Raw genomic sequence first — 26,354 nt, 5'->3', positions numbered from 1 at the left:
CCACACCAAAGGACCCTGTGCCGGGCTGTCCAGGTGACCCACAAAAGTGACATGGATCCAAGGAGCCCACTGCAAGGCCAGCTGCTCCTCAGCTGGGCTGGGGTGGTGGGGGCCGGCCATCCGCCCTCCCTAGGGAGTACACAGCTTAGTCAGTGCAGCCCCGACTGCCACGGCTTCTAGGTTCAGAGCTCCTCATCATTGATCTCCTTCTGGGCTCTTGCGGCATCTGTCCAGACCTCAAAATCCCCATCCTTCTTTGACAGGTGTGGAAACTGAGGCCTAGGATGGTTTAAGAATTCAGTGCCTTCGACGAGCTTTCACCCGATACAGATCTTGCCCTCACTGCCGTCTTACAGGTTAGGTTAGATTCACAGGTGAGAAAACCAGCTGAGAAAGGTTGGGGAAGCTGCCCAGGGTCACACAGCTTGGGTTCAAACCCACAGTTGCCTGGTACCAAAACCCACACTCAGAATAGGGCATCCCTCCCTCTTCCAGCCCAGTGTGATTTTGAACCACACTCGCTTGTCTGGAGTGAGCACCTACTGTGTGCAGGCACAGGGTTTTGTGCCCTCCACAACTCTCATGCCATCTTTCCTGCAGCCATTTAAGGCATCTGTCCCTTCCTGTTATGGGTTGAACTGTGTCCCCCAGACATGTTTACATCTGAATCCCCAGTGCCTCAGAAGGAACCCTACGTGGAAATAGGGTGTCTGTCAGGGTTTCCAGGTGAGAGTCGCATTTAAGTTGGTGGGCAGGGTCACACAGATGGCATTCCCCTGGGTGGGTGGGCCTCATCCTGCCCAGCGAGGGTCTGAATGGAACAGAAGGCAGAGGAAGGAGGAATCCACCCTCTCTGCCTGACCACTGGGGCAAGACATTGTTTTCTGCCCTCAATGCTCCTGGTCCTCTGGCCCTCGGACCGCGGCTGGAATTGACACCATCAGCTCTTCAGCTCTCAGGCCTTCCAACTGCGCCACCAACTTCCCTGGGTCTCCAGCGTGCAGATGGCCGGTTGTGAGACTTCACCTCCATCATCAGGCGAGCCAGACAAGTAAATACACAAATCCCATTCTGTTTCTCTGCAGAACCCTGACTAAGACAGAGGCCCTTGAGCTCAGTTAGTCAGAAGCCGAATGCAATCCCAGCGCTGCTCTTCACTAGCAGGGTCTATGGGGCAGCAGGTGTGAGCCAGGCCCTCCCCTGGCCCCACCTGTACCAGGCCCCAGCCATGTGCAGTTGGCTGTGGCTGGGATCCCGAGTCTGCGGGTCAGCTAGGTGGTTCTTCTCATTGCAGCGGGGCCAGTCCGCAACTACAGCCAGCGGAGTGACAGGTAGCAGGGGTGCACTGCAGTGCCTTTGGATGGGAGGGTCTCTGCCCCCTACCCTCTTCCCTTAACAAGCACTCATTGAGCCATCAGCCTGATACAGCAGGTGCACAATAAGTGCTTGTTAAAGGAAGAGGGGAGGGAGCAGAGACCTGCATCTGTATCAGACACAGACAGGGTTCTTCAGAGAAACAGAACTGACAGGATGTGTACACAAAAGAGATTCATCCGAAAGGGCTGGTTCACATGATTGTGGAGGCTCCGTCCTGAGAGCTGCTGTTGGTAAGCCAGAGACCCAGGAGAGCCGAGAGGGTGGTTCCTGTCAAAGGCTGGCAGGCTCACAACCCAGGAAGAGCCACCGTTTCAGTTTGAGTCTCCAGGCAGGAAAAAGCTGGTGACAGTGGGAGGAATTTGCTCTTATTTGGGAAAAGGTCAGCATTTTTGCTCCATTCAACTTTCAGGTCATTGGACGAAGCCCACCCACATTAGGGAAGGTAGCCGGCTCTACACGGTCTATTCAAATGTTAGACTTACCCAGAAATGCTCTCACAGAAACATCCAGAATGCTTAACCAAATACCTGGGTATCCTGTGGCCCAGTCAAGTTGACACATAACATTAAGCACCACACTTACTGTGTGCAGAACGTTGGCCTGGGTGGAGGAGGGACGGGATGGGGGTACTGGATCCATGGCTGTGAGACCCTGAGTGCAGGAGGCTCAACAGCCTCATCTGACACTGGCCCCAGCATCCAGCCCAGAGCCTGACACTGGCAGCCTCTCAGTAACTATTTCTTACATGAAATTCTTAAAGATTTAAAAGAATATGCCCCAAAATAGTAACAGTATTTAGGTACTGGAATTATACGCAACTTATATAAGCAATATATAAGCAATTTATTCTACTTTTGGCTTATATGTACCTCTTGACTTTTTACAAGGAATATATATTACTTGTCTAGCTTAAAATGTAATTTTTAAAAATTTTTTCAAGTAAGAAAAACCTCATGTAAATTGTGAATCTGCAGTCTGAAGACTTGGGAGCCGGGGCCACACTGGAGAGGAATTTGTGAAAATAGCAGCTGCGGATCTGCCCTGCCCTGCCCTGCCCTGCCCTGCCCCTCAGGACCACTTTCACCAGGAACCTGCAGGGACTGCCTCCTCCTGAAGCCCAGAGCTGCACCCACTTCTCTTCTCTGGATCGCAGCTCTCTCCTGCTGAACTGATGGAGCAGAGGTCCTGCCTGGATGCTCCGCCTTCGTCTTTCAGGCAGTTCCCATGCCTGGGGCTCTCCAGCGGCCCTTTTGCTGCCCTGCAAGAGCACTGTCAGTTTCCTTTGGGTCGGGGGTTTCTCAGGACGTAGCCATGAATCTGAGTAACATACCCCCGCCCACTCCCCAGCCCAAACAGGGGCTATAGAGGGGCCTCAGCCCCCAGCACTGTCCCCGGTGGGTGGCGGGCACTTGGCGACTCTGTTGAACCGTGAGCAACTGAGAGGGAACTGACATGTCTCCCGTTCTCACCGTCATTTTCACACCAATCCCATGTCACTGCACCCCAGCTCTGGGAGTTGACATTAACATCCCCACTGTCCAGACAAGGAGGCCAAAGCCGACAAGGTTAAAAACTTGCTCAAGCTCCGAATGCTTGTAAGGCCAAGGCCAAGACTCAGCCCCGAGTCAACATGACTCCAGGCAGAGCTGGGTGGGGTGAATTTCATGAACCACCTTTATATTCCAATGCCATGCTCTTGCTTGCTTCAGAGGGGCAGGCCTGTATTCCTTGAGTAAAACCACTTCTAGGGAGAAAGTAGGAAAAGAAGGAGGGAGAGAGGAAGACACCAGTCATTCCTATTTTCTCAACAGATTGTAACTACAACCTTTCATTCTTGATTAACTCGGTCTTCACAACCCATGAAAAACAACAGAAGTTTTTTTGGCACACCCCAAAACCAACTTTTAAGTTGGTGGAAGGTATGTTGTCAGGCAAATAGGAAGTTGCAAAAAAGAATGGACAGTGTGATACTTCATTGTAAAACTAACCATTTCTAGAATACCTAGGACTCGATGGTCTGTATGAAGAACTTCCTGGAAAGCATGTTACAAACTTTTAATGGCAATTAATTTGTGGGAACTAAGGAGGCAGGATGTTTTTGCTTTCTAAATGATACATTCTTTTGTCCCTGAATTTTGTATGATAAGCTCAATAAAAGCAATCAATCAATAAATGAATAAAGTTACAGCCTGGTAGAGGCCCTGCTTGGAAAAACATCCTGTTGTCTGTCTTCCTGCTGTTATAAGCCCAACCAAATCTGAGCTCAGGCAGACACTTCTTCATTGTCCACAGTGGACATCCCTGGCTGCCCACTCTCCATCCCCTTCCCCATCCCCCAGCCTGTCAGGGCCTCAAATTTCCCATGTGCATATATTTCCCAGACAAAATATAGAACATCCAGTTAAATTTGAATTTAAATAAACAACAATTCATTTAAATATATTTAGACTGAGAGCTATCTTTACATATAGCTGAACTGACGGAGCAGAGGACCTGCCTGGGTGCCTGGCAGTTCATTCTCAATATACATAAATGTAAATATTTTTATATTTTTCTTTCTTTTTTTTTTTTTTTTGAGATGGAGTCTCACTCTGTCACCCAGGCTGGAGTGCAGTGGTGCAATCTCCGCTCACTGCAACCTCTGCCTCCCGGGTTCAAGCAATTCTCCTGCCTCAGCCTCCCAAGTAGCTGGGAGTACAGGCACCTGCCACCACACCTGGTTAATTTTTTGTATTTTTAGTAGAAATGGGGTTTCACCATGTTGGCCAGGCTGGTCGCAAACTCCTGACCTCAGGTGATCTGCCCGCCTCAACCTCCCAAAGTGCTGGGATTACAGGCGTGAGCCACCACTCCTGGCCATATTTTTCATTTATAGTTGGGAAATACTAAAAACTCTCATGCTAAAAAGCTCTTCATTATTTATCAAAAATCTGAAGTTTAACCGGGGACCCTGCACTTTTATTTGCTAAACCTGGCCACCCTAGTTGAGTGAGGCCCAAGCACTCTTTGGGGATGCCCTGACCAACCCAGCCATGCAGCCCACCCGTCCTAGACACAGGCACGGCTTCCAGAGTGGACCCACGGCCCTTGTCAGCGGGACTCAGTTCTGGGACCTTGATTTGAGCTCTCTGGGGAGTGAAGTTTCTCTTTTCTACCAATTTGAGATCTGGAAGCAGACAGTTGACAAGGGGCATTTGCTGACATCTTGGGGCCAAGAGAGGAGGCGATCGGAGGATGAAATCAACACAATGGAAGCAGAATGGAGAGGTGAGGGGGAGCTTTCTGGCCAGATGGCTGGGGCTGCTAAATCCAGCCTTATCTGAAACCACATACGCTTTTCACTTTCCAGTTACAGCAGGCTCCAACTCCCTTCGTTATTAAAGCCAGTTCAAGCTGAGTTTTCTGTTGCAACCAAGCTGGCCAACCTAGCTCGTGCATGGAGCAGTGAATCCCAGGCTTCCTAATGAAGATGTGTCCCGGGCATACAACCATTGAGTCCCCAAGTGCTCAGCAGGCTTCTTCAGCAACAAAGCATCTACTCCAGAGGCCTCTGCGATTTGAGCTTTCTTGTTTGGGCTTGACTGACCTTGGAGGTCTGCACTAGGGAACACATACGGCCCCATTCAACCCAAGAGTTCTGCCAAGATGTAGTCTTTGCTATCTCTGCAGTGATTTATCTTCTCGAGGAATTTCCTCACCTGAACATGGTTCAGGGCATAAACTCCAGGGCAGACAGCATGAGAAACACATTATGGAGCCTGATAAAAAATCAGAAGTGAGGAGCAAGAGGAAACATGCCTTATTGGTTCAGACACACAGAGCCAGGAGGCTGCTGGCCAGGGAAGGCATTCTCATTTCTGGAATTCTTTGGGAGCTGAACAATGAAACAGAAATTAGGAGGAACTCAACTGACCCAAATGAAAAGCGGACCAGAGAGGAGCCCTCGTCCTGAACTGAAACTGCCGTAAATCTAACCAGCGCTGCACCTCGACCTGGGCCATGAATCTAACCAGCGCTGCACCTCGACCTGGCTGTTCTTGTCTTTTCTTTTTCTGGTTCCATGTCTTGGCAGGATCCCAGACAAGACTGAGAGGAGCTAGCTTCGGTGCAAGAAGAGAATCAGTCTCCTGCCTGGAGAGGCCACGCACGTTCTTTGGCATGAAAAAGATGTTTATTTCTAGGGTTGGAAGAAGCAGTGGCCACCTGAGTGGAGCTTGATTTTCTGAAGCAGGGGTCTAGGACAGGGCCCTCTGTCTTTTCCACGGCATGCTGGGGCACGCTCCTCTTTCACAAGGGGCCACCAAACCAACCGATGAAGAACATCCATGTTTTCTTATATTCTCCTATTTTAAAAATATAAATGCATCACACGCTTGTCAAATAACCAAAATATGTCAAATAGCCAAAAATAAATAAGTCAAATAACCAAAAAATGCACAAACAGTGGATATAGCCCATCCCACTAGCAGTCTCGCACACCCCTATCCATGCCTGTTTTCTGCTCCTACGAACAGACTTGCAGACCTCACAAAGTGTAATCATACGGTAAGCACTACTCAAAACTTGCTGCTTTCCACCAAAAACCCACAGTGGCATCTCTCCAGATCTATTCGTGTGGCTCTAACTTATGATTTTTCATAGCAACAAATATTCCTCAGTACAGGTGGACCAACATGTTCCTTATCAATCACACTTACGTTGTTTCTCGTTTTGTTGTTTTGACCACAGACAACCCTGCAATCGCCATCTGTGTGTGCAGATGTGAGTCCAGATATTTAACAACTGTACTTGGCCCAGGTCTAACCATCAGACGGAGGCTGGCCTTCAACATCTGGGAGGCAGAAGCAGCAAGGTGTAAGAGAATCCTAGTCCTCAACGGAGGAACTTGGATTAAGTGCCACGCTTTGATCCTTTTAAGATGGATTTGTACGAATGGGATTGCTGGGTTAAGGTAATGGATGTGCACTTTTAATATGAATTCCCAGGAAAAAAAAAATATATATATATATACATCGAATGAGGATACACAAGTCTTACACTGATCTCTGCGTGAAAGAACTTTGGGCTGAGTCAGCTGAATGCCTCAGCACATGTCAGGTGCCTTAGGCTGGGTATACGAATCAAGAAGAAACTTTCTTTGCAAAGACAGATGGCATATTCAATATACAGAAGACAGCAAGGCCTTTGAAGTAAAGAGTCCCACTTAGTAGCCACCCACATGCCACCAACCAGGGGGAGCCCAGGGACTGAGGAGGCCCTCAGACACACTGTGTGACTCGACTGTACCAGCCCAGGAAGTACACTGAGGACAATCCTAAGTTTGTCATAGTTAAAGGTGCTTATGGTCTTTTGATCCTTTCTGATAAAAGGCTAAAAACTCCAGTACACAGTCATGTGCCACTTAACGCTGGGGATACGTTCTGAGAAATGCATCATTAGGTGATTTTGTTATGCGAACATCATAGAGCGTGCTTACCCAAACCTAGATGCTGTGTATATTTTTCTTTATATATGGTCATGTGCTGCTTAGTAATGTTTTGGTTGACAATGGACTGCATATATGGTGGTAGTCCCATAAGATTACAATGAAGTTGAAAAATTCCTGTCCTAGAGATGATCCCTGAGAAATTGGCTAACGAGGAGTTGTTGAAACTAGGACAAGAATGCACAGCTCAAGAAGAGGCAAAAGAAAGAAGGAAAAGAAGAGGCAGGTGCAGTGGCTTACGCCTGCAATCCCAACACTTTGGGAGGCCGAGGTAGCAGGACTGCTTGAGCACAGGAGTCGAGACCAAACTGGACAGCATAGTGAGACCTTGTCTCTACAAAATAAAAAAAATTAAAAGATCACCTGGGCGTGGTGGAAACTGTATCCCTGACTACTCAGGAGGCTAAGGCGGGAGGATCACTTGAGCCTGGGAGGTCAAGGTTGCAGTGAGCCATGATCGCACCACTGTACTCCAGCCTGGGCAACAGAATAAAACACTGTTTCAAAAAAAAAAGAGAGGGAGAGAGAAAGAAAAAGAAGAGGATCCCCGAGAAAATTCACAGTGAAGGGTTTAGCAGCAGCTTTCACGGTCTTCAAAATTTCCTTACAAAATCTGAAAACATAGACCCCAGCGTCAAAAGGTTTTCAGTAATAGAGACAAATATTCATGACACATTACCTGCTTATGAGCAGATTTATGATGAAAAAAAGACATAAACTAAGAAAACCATCATGGACTTATTTCTGGAAAGAGTGTCACCTCCCAAGAAGAGGCTCAGGCAGGTCCTTCAGCAGGTATCCAGAAGAAGGCATTGTTTTCACAGGAGATGACAGCTCAATGGGCGTTATTGCCCCGGAAGACCTTCTAGTGAGACAGACATGGAGGTGGAAGACAGTGATATTGACAATCCTGACCCTGTGTAAGGCCTAACCTAGTGTTTCTGTGTCTTCATTTTTAACAAAAAAGTTAACAGTAAATAAGTAAATTTTAAAATAGAAAAAAGCTTATGGAATAAGGGTATAAAGAAAGAAAATATTTGTTACAGCTCTATAATGTGTGTTTCAAGCTAAGTGTTATTAAAACGGAGTCAAAAAGTTTATAAAAATTCAAAAGTTTATAACATAAAAAAGTTACAGTAAGCTAAGGTTAATTTATTACTGAAGAAACAAGAATGTTAAAAGTAAATTTAGGCCGGGCACTGGTGGCTCACACTTGCAATCCCAGCACTTTGGGAGGCCAAGGCAGGTGTATCACCTGAGCTCAGGAGTTCAAGACCAGCCTAGCCAACACAGCAAAACCCTGTCTCTACTAGGAATACAAAAATTAGCTGGGCATGGTGGCACCCGCATGTAATCCTAGATACTTGGGAGGCTGAGGCAGGAGAATCACTTGAACCCAGGAGGTGGAGGTTGCAGTGAGCCAAGATTGCACCACTGCACTTTAGCCTGGGCAAAAAGAGTGAAACTCTGTCTCAAAAAAAAAAAAAACAAAAAAAAGTAAATTTAGTGTAGCCTAAGTGTACGACGTTCATTCATCAAGTCTAGAGCAGCGCACATTCATGTCCTGGGCCTTCACATTCACTCACCTCAGCCTCACTCACTGACTCACCCAGAGCAACTTCCAGTCCTGCAAGCTCTGTTCATGGGAAGTGCACTATACAGGTGGACCATATTTTATCTTTTATATCTCTTCTTTTTTTTACTGTACCTTGTCTACATTGAGGTATGCCTAGATAGGCAAGTACTCACTCTTGTGTTATAATGACTTATTCAGTACAGTCACGTACTGTACAGGTTCATAGCCTAGGAGCCATAGGCTACACAAAATAGCCTAGGTGTATAGTAGGCTGTAACATCTAGGGCTGTGTCAGTAACTCTATGATATTGCCACAAGATTGGAATCACCCAAGGACACATTTCTCAGAACAGATCCCTGCCATTAAGCAACATGTAACTGTTATTTTTTTTCCACATGGAAAACCAAATGCCCAAGCACTATTACGAATATCAATCATTTCCCTTACTTGATCTGCAATGCCAGTAGCAAGTGCCATGTACCAGGTTTCTATGTCCGCTCTGCTATGATCTTACGGAACCACCGTCACATGCAGCTGTCATCAGCTGAAACGTTGTTACGCAGTGCAGGACTGACAGGATTTAAGAGCATACAGTAAACCCAAGAAAGGTGGGAAGCACTATCCTAGACCAGCCCTCTATGATAGAAATACAATGCTAGCCATATTTTAAATTACCTAGTAATCGCCTTAAAAAAACAAAATAAGAACTAAGAAACAGGTGAAATTAGTTTTAATAATATATGTAATTTAACCCAATATATTCAAAAGATTATCATTTCAACATGTAAGCAAATTATCAACATTTTCATTTCTTTTTTATATTAAGTCTTCAACATCCATTGTGTATTTTACACTGGCCGTACAGCTCCATTCAGACCCAGATGTATTTCAGACCCATTTCAGCTCCATTCAGACCCAGCTGTAGCCATTTGTGATAAGCAGCTGCTGGACAGGAAAGTGTGGGTTTAGAAGATTTTGGGGATGGAGACAACCACATCCCTGCTTTCAGGGCACACAGACTAAGCAACTCTGCAGTGTGCATGAACTGCACAGGCTCTGGGCACAAGAAGAAAAAGATGCCATCCCTGCCTCCCAGATGTTCATTGTGTAGTGGGAAGATGGGCAAGTGACCCACCCAGCACCCACTTAAAAATTTCCACAGTGGGATGAAAGTTCTGCACCATCCCAAAATGTCAGTTATTGGAGAGACTTTTTCCTACAGGGAATAAAAATTAGCCTCGCTGTACTTTTCAGCCACTGAAACTGGTTCTGCCTGTTGGAGGCCACAAGGAATAAACCTACTCCTTCCTCCCCATGGATAGTCCCTCGTATTCATTCAGCATTCATTTGCTCACCCAATTTTAATTGAGCACCTACAATGTGCCAAGCTCTGCACAAGGTGCTGGGGATACTACAGCCATGAACAAAAGAGACACAGTTCCTGCCCCCGGGAGCTCCCAGGTGAATGGGGCAAATATGCAAATAAACATACAAATAAAGAGGGCTGGGGAGGCTTAAGGAGGGGCACCTAACCTGATCCTGGGGTCTGGAGGCTTGCCAGAGCAAACGCTTGTGATAAGACTAGGGAGAGAACTTTGGGTAGGGGGAGGCCTGTCGTGTTGGAAGGTGGTGGCAGAAGGGTGGGACCAGGCAGAGGGGACAGCAGGTGCTAAGACCCCGGGATGAAAGACGGCCTCTGGAGGACCCATGAGTTCTTCCAGATGACAACTGTGGAACTGCAGAAGGAAGAGAGTCAGGATGAGGTGGAGGGTGTTGACAGATCTCAAGGTGGGGGCTGCGTGTAGCCTGCTAAGGAATCTGGATGTTCTTGATTGTACCCCAAGAGCACTGAGGAATGCTCGCAGTGAGCACCAAGCCCTTATAGAGCCTACCCCCAGGCTTCTCCTTCTCCAACCCCATTCTCTCCGTCGTCCAGCAAACACCAAGGTGTCTGGACCCCTGGGCTTCTGGGTGCTTTGGTTGGCACAGAGCAGCCTCCCAGCCCCAGGCTCCTCAACCAGGGTCTGGGGGAGACAATGGGCTGTGCAGATCACACAGAAGGAGGCCCCCCCATGCTGCAGCAGCTCCTTCCCAGGCTCCCCCTTCCACCCCTGCCCTCTGCAATCCATCCCTACAGACCCAGTCCCTCCCACACTAGGGATCTTCTTAACAGCAAATGGCTATTCCCTTTCCGCTTCCCCTTCCCATCACCCTTGGAGTAAATTCCAAGCCCCCCTTTCCTCCAGCCTTCTGAGACGTTTCCTACACCAAGGTCTCTGAAGGCACTGTTCCCTCTGCCTCTGCCTAAGATGCTCTTCCCGACCCCTACCCTTGCAGGCTGGTCTCCAAGAGCCTTCTGACATCGCCGAGCTGGCACCTCCTCGGGAGGACTTTCCTGGCTGCCCTAAACAAAGGAAGCCTTGGTGGGATGGATTGTAATCTGTCATTACTCTGTATGTGTTTGTATGTTCTTACACACACATGCACATGAACACGCATGTCCATGTACACACACATGCACATGCACATGGTCAACAGGCCATGAGCCTCTTGCCCACGCTTGCAGCCCCAGCATCTGGACCAGCGCCTCGCACAGGAGAGGCACCCGGCAGATGTGTGCTGAATGAATAAATACTCAAACCTCTCAGAGTAAAATGTTCTTCATCTGTAAAACAGGAATGATGGGATCTCCCTCCTCAGGGTTTTCCAGAGAACTAACTGGGATACTTTATGTGAAGCTCCTGGAGTCACACATGGAGAATAGCCATGGGCGGGTGACCATCAGCCTCTGACCCCATCATGACACTTGAGAGCAGATATTCTGGATCCAAACTGCCCAGAATCACATCCTGTTTCCTCCTAGTTCCTGGTTCCTGGTGACCCTGGGCAGGCTGCTCACCTGGTGGCCTCAGGCACGCTGCATTTTGTCTTCACAAAGGGCCTCATAGCACCAGCCTCCCAGGCCTCCCATGGGATGCAGGGAGTGAATCCAAGCAAATTGCCCTGCATGGGACTGTGGGAGGGCAGGGCTGTAGAAATGGTAGCTGCTCTGATGAAGCCTCCTTCTACCTGGTTCAGCAGCAATTCCCTGAAAAGTAGAGCTGGAGGCAAAGCTATACACTACTTCATCCAAGAGTGCAGCCCAAGGGAAGCCAGCCTGAGGGGTGAGGAACGTGAAGCAAGGAAGGAGGGAGAGCAGACAAGGGGCACATGTCCCAGCTGGCCACAGCTGGTCAAGGAAACCCAGCTGGCTGCTCAGTGCGGCAGGATGTCCTGTGAGATGCTGTGCAGAGCCACCACATCCTGGACTGGCCTGCCCAGCAAGGAGATGGAGTGACCTGTCTACTGGTTCCTTCTTGTCTCCTATCTTGCTTTGCTTGACGTTCTGCCTGTAGGGTGTTGACTTCTCTCCCCACACTCTTAGGGTGTGCTGTGCTGCCCCTTGGGATGGCCCCAGGACGGCCACCAGAGCATCTAAAGTTCCCCTCCACGTAAACTCGTGCACCAGAGCAGCCGTGATCACACACGAGCGTGTGATGTGGGCTGTGCGGAAGCCCTACCCTCATCTGAGTGGAGGCTGAGGTGTGGGGCTGAGAAGACAGCAGAGGCAGCCGGCGCTTGACGACCTCAGGGACGGGGTGACCCACTGCTGAGGAAGGCAGCTGAGCAAAAGTGGGGCCATGCACAGCCTGGAAGGACATGTGGACTGGCACACACGCCCTTCTACCAGATGTCCTGTGGCTGGGTGCATGCTCCATTCCACCACCCCACCATCTTTGTGGCAGGGAAGGTGATCGAACCTTCTGCAATAACGTTGCTGTAACAAATAAATAAATTAGCACTCCAAAAGCTCTTAAAGCAGTAAGAGACACATAAGAAGCACCACAGAAATAATTGTAAATAAGTCAATAAGTCTAGACATTTTAAGAGAAAGTGGCACCACGCATGGTTTCTGCATTATGTCTTGTCATTTGGCTCATTTAAATTTTCTTTGGCCAGAGACACACAGATAACTGCTCCCTTTCCCTCCCATAATCCTCGGCTGGGGAGAGAAGTGTGGGAGGGGAATGGTGTGGAGAGAGCTGGGCCAGCCCCTGGGGTCCCCCTGTCCTACTTAAGGGTCGGTCTCTTGCCTCACTTGATTGCATCTGCTCCCACCCTCTCTCTGTCACTGTGGCCGCAGCCGTGACTGCTTCATTCCTCCAGAGTCAGAACTAGTGCTGAAAGCGTCATTTAAAAATAAAATAAAACGGGAACTCATTTATGCTGAGACTATGCTATTTTCCCAAGTTGCCTACGGGACAGAGCAATAAAAAATTTATCCTTAATAGCATTTTGCAGGATTTTGCCACAGGAGATGTTCTCCCCACCGGAGTTTGGAACGATTCCTGTCTGCATTACATCCCCAACCCTCAGTCATGCCAGCCCCCAACCTCCCTTCTCCCTCATCGGAGACTTTGCAGCCAGCCTGCCTTTTCCTCATCCTGCCTCCGCCCAGAGAGATGTCTGGACGCTGGTCACTCCACCCATGAAACTCATCTCCGGGAAGGGGAAGAGGAAAAACAGGCAGCCCTGTCATCAACTTCCCCTCCCTTTCTCCATGTCTCATCTGTAGATAAAAAGCTTGTGTCAGAAGACAGAACAATAAAAGAGAACCCAAGCAGCCAGTAACTTAATTTTATAAAAACCAACATGATAAGAGATGTTAAAAATTGAGGGGAGCACAGGGGGTAGCAAAGCAAGCTCCGGACAATATATAATACAGCAATCACACTTATGCATTTAAAAATCAATATATAATTATTAATTTATGTTATATAAATGCAGAGAGAAATCTGTAAGAAACACTTCAAACTTTTAACAGTGGTTCCTCCAGAGAGGAGCATGAAATCAGAAACTGAAAAAAGCAGATAAGAGGCTTGGGCTTTTTTCTCTATACATCTCCATTGTTAGAGGTAACAGTTATTAAAATTTTTTTAAATTAAGAAGGGATCTCCCATCAGATTAAAAATAAATGTAAACGTGTTATAAGAAAGGAGGTCTTCAAAAATTTCATAGAAAATGCATATTATAAAAAACTATGCATAGATCTCAAAATTTTTGCACCAAAATTAACTTGTACTAACTTGTTATGTCTGAACAGAATCTACTTTGAGGCACTAAGAAGGATAAGAAAGCAGTTTGAAAAGAGCCCATATCAGAGCAATGTGAATTCTGCTAAAATTGAAGAACAAACATCAAATTTATGGCAAAATTGGGTGGAAGAATAGTGAAATCATTGATGGTTTATGAAAGGTTTGTGGGGACAGTGCCCCAAAGAAAGTAGCAGTTTACAAATGAATAACCCATTTTCAGAAAGGGCAAGATGATGTTGAACATGAAGCTCACAGAAGCAGACCGTCCACATCAATTTGTGAGAAAAAAATTCAGCTTGTTCATGCCGTAATTGATGAGGACCAACGATTAACAGCAGAAATGCTAGCCAACACCACAGACATCTCAACTGGTTCAATTTACACAATTCTAACTGAAAAATTAAAGGTGAACAAACTTTTCACTCACTGAGTGCCGAAACCCTTACACCCAGATCAGCTGCAGACAAGAGCAGAGCTTTCAATGGAAATTTTAAACAAGTAGGGGGATCAAGTTCCTGAAACCTTTTTTTCCAAAGAATTATTAACAGGAGATGAAACGCGGTTTTACTAGTACAATTCCGAAGACAAAGGACAATCAGAGCAATGGCTACCAAGAGGTGGCAATGGTCCAGTCAAAGCAAAAGTGGACCATCAGGAGGTCATGGCAACAGTTTTTTGGGGATGCTCAAGATATTTTGCTGTTGACTTTCTATAAGCCCAAAGAATAATAACATCAGCTTATTATTAGAGTGTTTTGAGAAAGTTAGCCAAAACTTCAGCAGAAGAATGCCCAGGAAACCTTCAGCAGAGAATCCTTCTCCACCATGACAATACTCCTGTTCACTCTTCTTGTCAAACAATGGCAATTTTGAGAGCGTTCTGATGAGAAATCATTAGGCATTCACCTTAAAGTCCTGATCTGGCTCCTTCTGACTTTGTAAAAAAAGTGTTTGCTACTCTTAAAAAATCTTTAAAGGGCACTTTTTTCTTCAGTTAATAATGTAAAAAAAGACTCTATTGACATGGCTAAATTCCCAGGACCCTCAGTTCTTAAGGGATGGACTAAATAGCTAGTACCGCTGCTTACAAGAGTGTTTTGACCTTGCTGGAGCTTATAAAATTTATGTTTTTCATTTTTATCTTTTAATTTCATTCTTCCATGAACTTTTTGAAGTCCACTCACATTACTACTTAGGGAACAAGTGGGGAGTTGCCATTTACTGCCAGTGGGAGTATATATTAGTATAGTCATTTTAGAGGTTAACTTTTTAGTATCAAATTTTTAATATGCAAGCCAGCACCCAGCATTTCTGAGGAATGTGCACTAAAGAGCACAGGTTAGAACATCTATTTTAGGATTCCTCATAGCAGAAAAACTGACACCTCCATAGAGGACTGGCAAAATAAACTATCAAGTGTCCAAATCATGACATCATTTGCATCCTATAAAAGGATGAAGCCAAGGTACACATCCTGACATGGAAAATTCTCTAAGATACTTCTTAGGGAAAGAAAAAGAGTTGCAGAATGGTCTTTATAATATAATACATTACATATTTTCTACCTATGTATGCAAACGCATACAAAGAGGCCTCAAAAGGAACACACAAACTGATCCCAGTGTGTGGAGGTCACCATCTGGTTTCCGAATATTTCTGACCAACTGCACTTCTGGAGCACCTTGAAGTTCAGTGGGAACATGTCACTATTTCTGGCCAACGAGTTATGAGCAAAAGTATCACAGGGCCACTGCTGGGCATTGAATTGCTGATGTGCAATTCCTCAGAGTTCTTTTTGCTGTGGCATGGCAATCAATCATCTCCAAGTTGGCAGCTCCCTGCCAACCTTGTACCAATGAGCAGAGCCCCTTCCCAACCCAGATGTACATGTAGCTCTGAAGCCTGGAGATCTGGGTTGTATGTTGTTGTTGTGATTACAGAATAACCTAGCCTTCCTTGACAGATGCCCTATGTCACCCCCCCAAGGAAAAGTTTGGGGATTTGGTACAATGAACAAAGGGCACTTGCCTGTAATATTTTACTCTTTACAAATTGAACATGGTCATGCACTACTTTTGCAATTAATGGTACAATTTATACATATGAATTGTGTATAGTTAAAATTAATCATTTCAAAGAATGATAAAACTAGCAAAGAAAAGTAGTAATAGTCAGCATCCGAGAGTCTTGGCTTTTGGAGCAAGAAGTGGACTGTGAAAGTCAATTTCGTGTCAATTTGGCTGGGCTGCAGTGCCCAGATATTTGGTCTAACATTATTCTGGGTGTTTCTGTGAGGGTGTTTTGGATAAGATTAACATTTAAATGAGTGGACTTTGAGTAAAACAGATTGCCCTCCATAATGTGTCTGGGCCTCATCCAATCAGTTGAAAGCCTGAATAAAACAAAAAGATGGGCTTCCGACAAGCAAGAGAGAATTCTCCCACAGACTACCTTCGAACTTCATAAAGAACATCAGCTTTTCCTGGTTCTTTGGCAAACCATTTTTGGATTTGAACTGGAGCATCAGCTGTGCTGGGTCTCCAGCCTGCTAGCTCACCCTGCAGGTTTTGGACTTGCCAGCCTCCACAATCACATGGGCCAATTCCTTCGAGGGAGTTTTGAGTCACATCAGCCTGGGTTCAAGTCCCAGTTCTACCCCTTCCTAGTATAGAGCCCTGAACACGAGGCACAGACCCCTGGAGCCTTAATTTCCTCGTCTCCAAACCTGGGATAATAATAATCACCCCTTTCCCCCACTCCCCAACCTACTCAAACATAGGGCTGTTTGAGAAGTTACTGAGCTCGACAATATGAAAGTCCCTCATGAGTCTAACACAGGGAGTGGCAGCACATACTGTTATCATCTTGACCACAATGCCCCCAGTCCTTCCTATGACACTCACGAGACCCCCGGCTGATTCTCCTGTCACCACTTTGGGTGCAGCAAGGGATTCTGGCTGTTAAGAAGAAATCTTTAATGTGTCTGGGCAGTCAGATATGCAATGATAAGAAACGGTGCTCAAAGCAAGTCACTTCACCCTCCCAGCTGCCTCCTTTTTGGCTGCTGCCTTTTCCCTACAGTTTCCTGCATCATTCCATCTCTCCCCTTTCCCAGTGAGGGATGCAGGTTGACTTCTCAAGAAGTCAACTCCACCTCCAGCTCTTGTTAGGAGCATGTGGCCTCAGGTAAGCCAATCACTAAAGTCCATCTCTTTGGCAGAAGCAATTGGATCCCAGGTGGCCATGTGACCCAATGCAGTCCAATCAAAGTGAAGGTCGGGACTGGGGCTGAGAATTCTGGGACAGAGACCCACTCTCTTTCCTGGGAGCCATCTTGGAGCCTCAGAGTGAAACCAACAATGCAGAAGACAGAGTGAAGAGATGGGAATTTGGGGACATTGACTGGCTGCGGGACCAAGCCTGGTCTGGAGTCTTTACGGGCTTTTGAGTTACTTGAGGCATTAAATTCCCTGCTTACCTAAGCAGGTAGTGTCAGGTTATCCATAGGTTATGAGTGAACCCCTGGAACTGATTTAAGTGGAAACAGTTGTCTTTCCCAGGAGGGCACGGGAGGAGGGCATGTGCTGAGGAGGTGCGGGAGCAGGCGGGTGCCTGGGACACTGCGTGTTCAACCACTACTGCTTCTCTTCATGTGCACCAAGGCGCTTTGTGGCTACAGCGAGGAAGCCGGGTAAACACAGCCTGGAGCACAAAGCATGCCCTGGGGACTGGGCCTGCCCCACCCTTGGTCCTGTTTTCCTGTGATGACTGTCACCTGTGTGACCTCTGGCAGTTTTCAGAACCAGGAGAAGGAGAACTCTGCCTTCCCAGTTGGGTGGCGCTGTCCTGACTGGGTTGCTTGCCTTCAGAACCACTCTCTGTGGCCAGAGGATGATGCTTTCATTGGCTGGGCCTGGTCATGTGAGCGGGGAAAGAGGCTCGACCTCACAGACAGCTCATGATTGAGGTGGGCTCGGGTTGGTGCCCCAGTGGGGCTTATGGAAGGGGGAGTGTTTGATGGGAGTAGAGAGGACACAACAGAGGCCTCCTGTAAACGGCTGTGTAATGAGATGATCTTGTTCAGATGGTTAGTGCTGTACAGGAGTTACATGTAGCACAGGGCTCCTCAACCCACCACCATCTGGGGCTGGAGAATTCTATGTTGAGGGGTGCCTTGTGCACTGGAGCATGACTAGCAGCATCTCTGGTCCCCACCTGCCAGATGTCAGTAGCACCACCCCCAAGTTGTGAGAACCAGAAGTTCTCTAGACATTGCCAAATGCACCCTAGGGGAAAAAAAAAAAAAATTCAGCCCTGGTTGAGAATTACAGACACAGCATCTTCAGGAAATGTTCAAGCTGACTGTTCATCCATCACTTGGTGGCCAGAGCTTGTGCACTGAGCTGCTTCCCCCACAGTCACTGAAATTTTCACTTATTCATTCACCCAGTGAGTCTGTGTTGAGTACCCCGACAAACGTTCCATAAGCCAGGCACTGGGTTATGTTCAGGAGTGGGACCGAGCCGCTGCCTCAGTTTACTCGTGTAAAATGAGGGGAAGTGACTGGAGTTTCTGGGCCTGTATGAATCTGGCTTCTCCAGAGAAATGAAACCAATGGGATTAGACACATCCTCCCACAACCCTCGGAGGCGCGCGGAGGCTGGCCCAGGGCAGACAGCAGGGAAACCACATGCAGGAGCCCCAGTTCCCCGGGGCCTGCTTCCCCAGCTTTTCTCGAAAGTGGGCCCCCTGCAGCTCTCCTCCCTGACTTCCCCTGGCCACTCATGGCCCTCTGCCCCACAGACTGCCCTGCTAAAATTGAAGAACAGACATCAAATTTATGGCAAAGCTTGGGTGGAAGAATAACAGAATAACTATTGGGTACTATTGGGTACCTGGGTGACAAAATAATCTGTACAACAAACCCCATGACATGAATTTACCCTCCATGCAGCAGCAATGTAGCCCCTGCTTCAAATCTCCAGCACATAATATTAAAAAATCAAAAAATAACAGATGCTGGTGAGGTTGTGGAGAAAAGGGAACACTTATACACTGCTGATGGGAGTGTAAACCAGTTGAACCCTTGTGGAAAGCAGTGTAACGATTCCTCAAAAAGCTAAAAATAGAACTACCATTAGGTCCAGCAATCCCATTACACCCAGAGGAATACAAGTCATTCTGCCATAAAGACACATACACACAAATGTTCATCGTAGCACTGTTCACAATAGCAGACATGGAATCAACCTAAATGCCTATCAGTGACAGACTGGATAAAGAAAATGTGGTACAAATACACCATGGAATACTATAAAGCCATAAAAAAGAATGAGATCATGTCTTTTGTGGGAACATGGGAGGAGCTGGAGGCCATTATCCTCAGCAAACCAGCGCAGGAACAGAAAACCAAATACCGCTTGTTCTCACTCATAGGTGGCAGCTAAATGATGAGAACACATGGACACATAGAGGGGAACAACACATACTGGGACCCACTTGAGGGTGGAGGGTAGGAGGAGGGAGAGGAGCAGAAAAAATAACTATTGGGTACTGGGCTTAGTACCTGGGTGACAAAATAATCTGCACAGCAAACCCCCGTGACATGAGTTTACCTTATAACAAACATGTACCTAAAATAGGTACCACTGAACCTAAAATAAAAGTTAAAAAAATAGGCCAGGCACAGTGGCTCACGCCTGTAATCCCAGCACTTTGGGAGGCCGAGGCAGGTGGATCACTTGAGATCAGGAGTTTGAGACCAGCCTGGCCAACATGATGAAACTCCGTCTCTACTAGAAATACAAAAAATTAGCTGGGCGTGGTGACAGACGCCTATAATCCCAGCTACTCAGGAGGCTGAGGCAGGAGAATCGCTTGAACCTGGGAGGCAGAGGTTGAAGTGAGCTGAGATCAGGCCACTGCACTCCAGCCTGGGCAACGAGAATGAAACTCCACCTCAAAAACAATAAATAAATAAAATAAAATAAAATAAATCTCCAGCACACTCTCCCTTTGCTCCTACAATGAGGCTCAAACTCCTCTGTGGTCCACATGGCCTGGGAGGTCTGGGGACTGTGGAGCCCTGCCTCATCTCCAATCATTAGCCCCTTCCTCTGCCTCCAGCCTCGGCTGCCTCCCCTCCTTCCTGTTCCTCATAAGCACCATGAGATCAAGAGCCATGGCTCATTCTTGATGGCACCCCAGGGCCAAGTACTCAGTAGGGGCTCACTAAATGTCTGTTGACTGAAATGAAGGAACAAGTTTCTCAGGAAGCTTCAAGGGGCCAAGGGAGTTAGCACTTCCTTGTCAGATCTGGCCTGACATGAACATAGAAACTTTTCATAATTATTCCTTCTTTAGCAGTGGCTGAGAATGCTGGCTGCCTTCCCTTAGCCAGGCTCCTTGTTCCTGAGCGAGAGAACCCCCAGCTGACTGCGTTTCCCAGCCGCCCTGCAGCTAGGGCACAGTGAGAGGAACACGCTGTTTGGAACTGCTGGGGGGAGGGGCTCCTTAAGCGGTGGACAGACAGCTGGGGGTGCCTCTTTTTGCCTTGCCCCCTGTCTTTCACTGGGTTCCTCCAGAAGCTGACTGTAAGTCAAGAATTCAAGTGCAAATGGAATTTTTCCAAGGTAGAGGGAGATGAGCAAAGGGAGAAACCAGCGAAGAGCGTAGGAATGAGTAGGCTATGGCAACCGGAGCAACTGGAGGCCAATCCTGTGGCCATCTTAGGAGAAATGTGTAGAACGTGCCTCTCAGAGTTATCCCACTCCAGAGGCAAAGAAGCTGAGGCACTTAATCCACCAACTCCCTGTCATCATTGACGGCTTCTCCTGTCCCTCCTACCAGCTCACCCTGCAGGGGCCAAGGGTAAGCGTTCTGCCAGGGCTTGAGGTGGGACACTCCTGGCGTACACAGGACCGGTGAGTCAGAGGCAGCTGGTGCAGCCACAGCCCTCCCTCCTCCTGCGTGGAATGCAGAGGTGTCGGATGGAATTCCAGCAGTCATATTAGAGCACGATGCAGTCTGGAGGATGGAAGCCCCATGCTCAGATGGATGAGCCAACAAGCAGAAACACCTAGGACCTTGCCGACAGCACGGAGCTGCCACCACAGCTATGGACAGCCTACCTGCGGTCCAGGAGAATCCATGCCGAGATTAATCCACAGCTACTCCTGGTGTTTATTACCAGCAGCCGAATGCTCCCAACCGATGCATCATGTGATGGCCATGCTGCTCGTGCCCATTACGGCTCAGCTGCTGCTGCTGCCGGCAGTGATGGTAGGGAGCGCAGGACAGTGCCTGACACGCACAGCTGCTTTTGCATTTACGCACTGTATGCGCCTTCACTTATTTAGTCTATGTCATAACAATCCTACGAGGCAGATACTGTTATTATTCCATTTCGCAGGTAAGGAAACTGAGGCACAGAAATGTTAAGCCACTTGCTTAAGGTGGTGCAGTTTGTGACAGGTGTCTGGCTGTGGCTGGTTGGCCCACACCTCCCCACTACAAGACATCACCTTCTACCTCAGGCTAAGCACCTTCCTGACATCTTTGAGAAAGTCATTCCGTTCCCCACCCACTCTTTAGACGTCCTACAATGACAACTTTGAGATTTCATTTTGTGTGTGAAATAAGCCCATCAGGCTTGACAAAGAAAAGAATATGATGTCTCAATAAGCCTGTCTCAGGACAAAGTGCCTCTGTGCGACTTAAAGAAGCTTTTCACTAGAAGATGGGACAGAGGATGGGAAGAAATTCCTCGGAACCTGAGAGAAGGCTCTGGATTCCATACAGCCTGACAGCTGAGGGGCCCGGAGACTGTCCTGCGTGCGACAAGAGCTGTTCTACAAGAGCTAAGCCAGGGCAGGCCCTTCTGGGATACGATGCAAAGCTCATGCCATGGTGGTGACAGTTCAGTGAGGGCTGGCACGCACTTCCCACACATGGTAGATGCTCCATGAAAGGCACGGTGGGGACGGGAGGGGCGGGCAGGGAGACAGCGCCAAGTAGGGAACCTGTCATCTTTGGAGCCAGAGAAGGCTGAGTGCAGTTCCCTCTTCACCTTGTGCCCCAGGGTGGATTGTGCAACCTCCCAGTGCTCCCATCTCGTCATCGGTGAGACGGGGCTGTTGGCAGCTACAACTGTCAGTGGGTAAGGGACGTAGTGAGACAAATGCGGGCCGTGAGATTGCCCTCTGGTGCTCCGTCATGAAATCAAAGCACAGACACCCATGCAGAGATGTGCAGAGGCTCCTCCCACCGGGGACAGATCTGGGTTCTGCCACTTAGCAGCTGCGCCACTGGAGCCTGTGACTCCAGCTCTCTGAGTCTTGGTTCCCTCATCTGTAAAAAGATCAGATCATAATAGAGCCTCCCTCATCAGGGTCTTTATCCACTCATTCAATACATCTTTATCAAGCATCTACTATGTGCAGGGCCCTGTGCCAGGCCTGGGAGATACAGCAGTGAACAGGGTTAATGAGACTTCACCCTCACAGTCCAGGGCAAAAGTACGGTTGTGATAAGTGCTACAAACATAAGGGACTGTGGTAGGAGGGCTTGACCTTGTCACATGCAAAGGTCCTGTGGTTGAAATGATTAAACAAGATAAAACATGTAAACCTTTCAGACTTAATGGCTGGTATATATTGCATGGGAGTGCTGTTAGTATTTTCTTGAGCCAGTGCTTGGAGCATTCACATCAGCTGACAAACTCGCCCTGTGATTCTGCACTCCAAAAGCCACCTTCTGCCTATGAATAGAAATGGACGGGTCACTCATCCCCAGGATAGATTAAACAAATCCAGCGGCCTTCTGGTTGGATGTATGAGCTTGGTTAAGGCGTGACATGGGCCAAGCTAAGCAAGCTGGCACCATCAGGTTTCTCAGCCTGCAAGCATTGGTCCCTGACTTATACTGAATTCACCCAGCAGTCAACCCCACCCTGGTGGCAGTCACTCAGGTTGGGGGTGGGGGCAGCCAGTAGCATTTTGCAAGAGGACATTTTCTCCCCGATTGGAGTAATTCCAAGGATTAGAAATGAGGTGCTTAGGACACGGAACAGTCCTTTTTGTCACTTCCTCAGACCCCAGAAAAGTCTCTTGGCCTGGCCTCAGGCAAGCTGGGTGCTCCAGGAAACTCACAGCCCTGTGCTCTCCAGACATCAGCCAAGGGGACTGAAACATCCACAGAGCAAATGTCAACTTTGCATTCCATGTCCCAGCATGAGACAGGAGCCCAGCCAGGCCCCACTGCAGACAGAGACTGCATTCGCATGTCACCCCTGCAACCTCATTTCCAAATTCAAACAAGCTAATGTCTCCCATAATGGGCCTCCATTCCTGAGAACAGATATTTTGTCATTGCCTTGTTAGAGGAGGAGTCTGAAAAGGCTGGTGAGCGACCTAACAAAGCATGAAGGCGGTCCTGGAAAGGTTGTTGCCAGGTGTGAGCCCATAGCAGTGGGTCTGGGGGGACCAGGACAGACGCCGGTCCACCTGTCCGCATCCCTGGTTCCAGCCTCAGGTCCATCCTAGGGTTGACCCCATGTTTACAAGGCCCACTCCAGACACTCAGTGTAGCTGGGCTAGGGCCAGTGGGAAGATGGCCAATGGCTGCTCCTATTCCAGAAACTGACCCCACTGCCAGGGCCACTCAAATGTCAGAAGGCACCGCTGGTCCTCCTGGAACTTTACTAGTGGGGACATTGAGGCTGAGAGAGGGAAAGGATGCAGCTAGAGCCACAAAGCAACCAGAGCACAGCTGAGAAAAGTAAACCCTCACCTCCTCTCAGCCCCAGCCAGCCCAGGCCTGCCTGGCTGGTCCCTGCAACACCTCACTCTGACAGCTTGCCTTGTGGGAGTTGGCTCAGCTACTTCTGGACCTTTCCTGACCCTTCAGGCAGGCGTCACTTACCCCATGTTGCTGCCTGCACCCTTGTCTGTCTCCTCACAGCATAAACCCCATGGTGGTATGGGGCGTTGTGTACACGCCGTGTCTCCTTAGTAGGGCAGGCACCCACCCGCACATGCACACTCACACATGTTCACACACATACACACATGCTTACACAATGCACAACAGTGTGGATGAAGGGAGCTCTCAGTTACTCTCAATGGCACAGGTCTGGAATGACTGTTCCAGAAGGAGTGGGCTGGCTGCTGAGCAGAGAATCCTCTCCTCCCAGCTGTGTTCTGATGTGCGTGCGACCGTGGTCACACTCATTCCCCCATCTGGGTGCATTTCTCCTTTAGTCTTGGAGTTGGCCCACATGCCAGTCTTCTGTGCATGCATTCATCACTCAGCATCGCAGAGTGGTCAGGAGCCCAGACATCAGGGATAGGCGGACTGCACTGAGTCCTGAGCCAGCTCCTGTCAGCAGTGTGACCCTGGCTGCTGAATCACTTACCCTACCCAAGCCTCTGTCCTGCTCAATTATAAATGAGATAATAACTTCTGCATGGGTTCATATGATGCTTAAATAAATGTTCCAGAGAAAACACCAACATGGCACTTAGCACCGGGCAAGCATTTGGTTTGTTGTTTTCTTAGTTTGGGGTTCCCCACATGCAGAGCCTGAGACAAGGATTTTGGTGCAGGCGGTTTTCAGGAGGTGATCCAGGCAGTGTGGGAGTGGGAAAGTGAGGCTCTAGGGAGGGCAAATCAACACAAGCTGTGCTCATGAGGGGTCAGCCTGTGGTCAGGGACCTGCTTAGAAAGTGCATGGGACATGCCTCAGCATGGACCCAGCAAGGGCCAAGGGATCTTCACCCAACTCCGGGCTGCCATTGGCTGAGGGCTGCTCCTGGAGAGAGGAGTGGGGAGGCTTTAACACCCCAACAGTTGTGCTCTCCGCTTCTACATGTGGGTCCAGAATATTCCTCCTGTGCCAGGAGAAACCCTGAGGTGGGAGATGAAAGAAGCCATTGGCACCCTGCAGGTTGGGTGCAGTGGGGACAGGATGGGCCCCTGCCAGTATCTGCTATAGCTGCTGCTATTGTCCTTGCCATGATCATCATGTCACTAGATGACAGGCACACAGATGAGGGGAGGGACCACAGCAGAGGGGAGGGAAGGAGAGAAAGATGTCCACACACACCAGGGATACTCTGTAAGTCCTTGCCGGTGAAGGAGGGGTAGCAACAGACTGATAGCACCAGGAGGCCTTGCGGTGGCTTGGCTGCTGGGGCTGACTCCCCTGGAGGCTGGGCAGAGGATCCGGAAGAATCAATCAAGTTGGAGAAATGGAGAGGAGGACTGACAGGTCATTCCAGGACTCCTGTGGCAAAGGGGCAGTGAAGGCAGTGACGGTGGGGCTGGTGGGCTCAGGGCAGGTGCTCAGGGCTGGGCCATGCGTCATCATATTGGGGGATGCAGCTGGGAGGCTGACTGGAGTTGGCTCTTGGGAGCCAAGGCAGAGCCCAAGCTTTAGGTATTTGAGGCCAGAGAGGAACAAGTTTTAGAAAGATGGCTCTGGGCTCCCAGGCAACCTGTAGCATGGAGCAGTGTTTGCAGTGGCATCGGGACATGAAATGATGACCTGATACTGATGCTGCTCCACAAAGCCACTGGGACACGTTCCACCAGCAGGTTTTAGCCAGCTCCCTGGAGGGACTTTTCCAACCAATTTTCCAGAGGTTGATGTATGTTGCTGTTGCCACCCAGCATCCACCACACCTTGCCCTGGCAAAGGGACCCTGGATATCCCTTGGGGACTGCCCTTCCCTCATTCCTAGGTGGGACAGGTGACCCTGCCTGACCATGTCCTCCTGGTTCAAGCCAAGTGAATCCTAAGACTTGTACTGGAGCCAACAGGTAGAGAGTTGTTCCTTCTTCTGACTTGGAAGATAGAGGTTTGGGGCTGTTGGCAGCCACATTGCCACCAGTGGATCCTCGGAATGAAGACAACGTGGAGAAGAACAGGACCAAGTAACAGAGTGAGAAAGCCAATGTTGGATCCACCCCTGCCTGAAGCCAGAACTACTCCCTGATGGTTTGGGATCACATGATCTAATAAATTTCCTTTTTGCTTAAGCCGGTATGAGTCAGGTGTTCTGTTTCTAACAGCAAAAAGGAATGTTTGAGATTTTCTGCAAAGCTTTAGGAATCGGTGTTGAGTCTGTCAGTTCTTATTGGAAATGACCTTGGTCATTTGCCAACATGAAGGTTATCTGTAAGTAAAATCCTCACAAAATAAACTTGCTTATTCTATGAACATGCATCCAGCCATCCCTGTGTACGAACCCAACTCTATCCAGAATCCCCTGCATTCCACAACGAGCCACTGTATCTGTTCATTCATTAACAAATATTTTATCAAACTCCGACTAGTCCAGGCTTTGTGGATGTAACAGAGAAAAAAGTAGCCAGAGTTTTGCCCTTGTACAAAAGGAGACAGACAATGAACAAAAGCACAATAAATAAAGAAACTACTATTTGTAAAGGCCATGAGCACTATGGAAAGAAAAAGCAAGATGGACAAGATACTGAGGATGGGGTGTGGGTGGGAACAAGTAGCACTGCAAGATAGCGTGGCCAGGGAAGAATTCATTGAGAAGGTGATATTTGATGGAAGACGAAGGAGGGATGGTGTGAGCTGTGCCAGTATTTGGGGGAAGAGCATTCCAGGCAGAGGGAATAGCCAGTGCAAAGTCCCTGAGGCCACAGTGTGCCTGGCATGTTCGAGGCACTGCCAGGAACCCTGCAGTGCTGGATACAATGACAGGGGGTGGGGTAGGAGGAGGAAAAGTGGGGAGGGGGCAGGTTTAGGGGTGTG

The sequence above is a fragment of the Pan paniscus genome, chromosome 21 (assembly GCF_029289425.2).
Source record: "Pan paniscus chromosome 21, NHGRI_mPanPan1-v2.0_pri, whole genome shotgun sequence".
NCBI lineage: Eukaryota > Metazoa > Chordata > Mammalia > Primates > Hominidae > Pan > Pan paniscus.
The sequence above is the reverse complement of the archived record's forward strand: the minus strand, read 5'-3'. Positions refer to the sequence as shown.